The following is a 3,614-nucleotide window of genomic DNA, read 5'->3' on the forward strand; positions in this document are numbered from 1 at the left end:
GTTCATGTCTTTGTTTATGGACTTACATTTCAGGAGCAGAATGGCCTAACTAGAGGGGAGGCATAAATTCATAAGAGATTTCCTAAAGTAGTTGAATCATTTTACATTCCCACCAGCAACATGGAAAAGTACAAATTGCACCATATTTTCGTCAACATTTGTTGGTGAGAGTCTAAATTTTAGCTATCCTAGCAGGCATAAAGTAATACTTTGTGATTTTGGTTTGCCTTTCCCTAATGATGCTAACGTTTCCATGTGGCTATTAACCGTTTGTTTATATTCTTTTGTTAAATATCTGCTCAAATCTTTTGTCTGTATATTCGATTGGCTTATCTTTGTTTTTGCTTGTGTTTCAGTATTGACTTGTAAGCATTCTTCAGCATTCTTTATAAAACCCTTTGCAGGTATAGGTAGTGTGAATAGTTTCTCTGGTATGTAGCTTGCCTTTTCGTATTTTGTTACTAGTGTTTGGGCTAACTGATGTTTTAAAATTTTTCATGAAAATATTTTATCGTTGCTTTCTTTCATGATTAGTACTTTTGGTGCCCCATTTAAGAAATTTTTGCTGACCAACCAGTTGCAAAAATATTCTCTATTTTCTTCTAAAAGAAGTTTTATGGTTTTAGCATTTACCTTGAATTTTATGATCCTGATCTCAAATTAATTTTTGTTAACGAGGATATAGTTTGGTTCATTTTTTTCCTACTATTTATCTACTTGATCCAGCAACATTTGTTGAAAATATTTTTTCTCTAATAATTTGTTTTGGTATCTGCCAAAAATCAGTTGTGTTTGTTCTATTTCCAGACACAGAATACCGTTTCTCTGACTTATTTGCCTATCCTTAAGCTCATATCAAGCTGGTGTATTATTGTAGCATTACAGGGAGTCTTGGAATCAGGCAGTGTTGGCACCCCAAAGATGTTTTTCTTTTTAAATATATTATGGCTATTCTTGGTCATTTGCATGTCCCTATGAATTTTAGAATCAACTTCTCAATTCCTACAAGAAAATGGATATTGATCAGGGGTGCATTAAAAGTATGGACTAAATTGGGAAAAATTGACATCTTAATCATTTCCAATTCATGACTATGGCATATCTTTCCATTTATTTAGGTCTTTAATTTCTCTAAACAGCATTTTGTGATTTTAAGTGCAGATATCTTCTCTGTGTCTTGTTACATATATCCCTAAATATTTTATGATTTTGATGTTATTGTAAATGGTATTTCTTGAATTACATTTTCTAAATTTATGCTGGAAGTATATGGAAATACAATTATTCTTGGAATATTGCCTTGCTAAATCTACTTTTTATTTCTGGCAGCTTTATTGTAGATTCCTTACAATTTTATATGAAAAACAGTATCATGTTGTCTGTGAATAAAAAGAGTTTATTTCTAGTGCATTGTTGAATAGAAGTGTGGCAGTGGGCATCCTGATCTTAGAGGAAAACTTTCAATATTGCAATATTAGATATGTAATTATAGTGTTAGCTAAAGTTTATTCAAGAATGTGTTTCAGATAGAGGAAATTTTTAATTTGCTGAGAGCTTTTCAAAATAAAATAAATGAGATGTTGAATTTTGTCAAATGCATTTCTTTGTTTCTAATAATAGTTTTGTAGAGGTATAATCTACATATAATAAAAATTATGCTGTTGAAATGCATAATTTTGTGGTATTTAGTATACCCACAGTGTTGTGCCATCATCTTCACTATCGAATTTCAGAACACTTCATCACCCCAAATAGAAAACCCATATCCATTAGAAGTCACTCCCCAGATTTTTGTCCAGCTAGGACCTCCAGTACAATGTAAACAGAGGACACTGGGTATCGTCTTGTTCTTGATATCAAGGTGAAAGGATCCAGTCATCACTGTCTAACATAATGTTAGTGTGGGTTTTTGGGTAGATGTCCTTTAACAGGGTGACACAGGGCCTTTCTATTGCAAGTTTGTTAAGGACGTTTATCCTGAAAAATATTCAATTTTGTTAAATGTTTTCCCTGCATCTATTGAAGTGATCACATGGTTTTTGTTCTTTCTATTAACATCATGTATTACGTTGATTGATTTTCTGATGTTAAGCCAATCTTGCATTCCTGCGATACATCCCACTTTTTTATAATCTATATTCCTTATTATATGTTGCTGGGTTTGCTTTGTAATATTTTGTTGAGGACTTTTGTGTAATAGCCATAGGGGATATTATAGTTTCCTTTCCTGGTGATTTAAGTATCATGGTAAAATTGACCTCATTGAATGAATCGAGAAGGGTTCCTTCCTCTATTATTTTTTTGAAAGATTTTATAAAAGTTGGCATTAATTATTATTTAAATATTTGGCAGAATTTGCCAATGAAGTCATCTATACTTGAACTTTTCTTTGTGGGAAGTCCCATGATTACTAATTCAATCTCCTTACCTGTTACACATGTATTCAAATTTTCAGAAGATGGTTTAAAGGCAAGGACCTGTATGAGAGTAGTTTATTATGAGGAGACCCCAGAATTCACTCATCAGGGCTGAGGAAGGGAGATATAGGTATTTTATTTTTTTTATTTATTTTTATTTTTATTTATTTATTTTTATTTATTTATTTATTTTTTCAATATATGAAATTTATTGTCAAATTGGTTTCCATACAACACCCAGTGCTCATCCCAAAAGGTGCCCTCCTCAATACCCATCACCCACCCTCCCCTCCCTCCCACCCCCCATCAACCCTCAGTTGAGATATAGGTATTTAAATGAGTTGGTCAAAACTGGGGGGTGCTATTGAGGCTCAGTTCCTCCAGGAATTTAGGGAGATGGAATAGAAAATCCCTCAGGATTATCACACCCAGGGCATGAGGATGCTTGAAATTTTAATATATCTTGGCTGAGGGCTGCTCCTAGCAGCATTAACCCTTGGATATTACCAAAGGGCTATGCCAAAGTCCTCAGGCAGAGTGGACACCATTTGCAAGTCTGGAAAGGTGAGCACCCAGAAGATATGAGTAATGTACCAACAGTGTCCGTTATATGCTCCCAGGCACAGTATCTGTTACAGTGTTATAACTCTATTACACTCTGCTGCATTAGAAATTCTTATATACAAGTCTGTCACCACCAAATTGTATGCTTCTTTAGAGTTTTATGTCTTAAACATTTCTCATGTGTAACACCTCCTTTCCATTTCTAGGGCTTCTGTCCCAGGTAAGGCTCACAATAATCTTGACTGGATGATTTCTTTTTTTTTTTTTAATTTTTTTTTCAACGTTTATTTATTTTTGGGACAGAGAGAGACAGAGCATGAACGGGGGAGGGGCAGAGAGAGAGAGGGAGACACAGAATCGGAAACAGGCTCCAGGCTCCGAGCCATCAGCCCAGAGCCTGACGCGGGGCTCGAACTCACGGACCGCGAGATCGTGACCTGGCTGAAGTCGGACGCTCAACCGACTGCGCCACCCAGGCGCCCCTTGACTGGATGATTTCTTTAGCCTACCAACTTTTATCTCCCCTTCCCTTCTCAGATTCAAGGGATAATGACTAAACTCAACTTCTTTCACCTATCTATCTATCTACCTATCTATCTATTATCTGTATATCTATCCATCCATCTGTCATTA

The sequence above is a fragment of the Felis catus genome, chromosome C1 (assembly GCF_018350175.1).
Source record: "Felis catus isolate Fca126 chromosome C1, F.catus_Fca126_mat1.0, whole genome shotgun sequence".
In the NCBI taxonomy this organism is placed as follows: Eukaryota; Metazoa; Chordata; class Mammalia; order Carnivora; family Felidae; genus Felis; species Felis catus.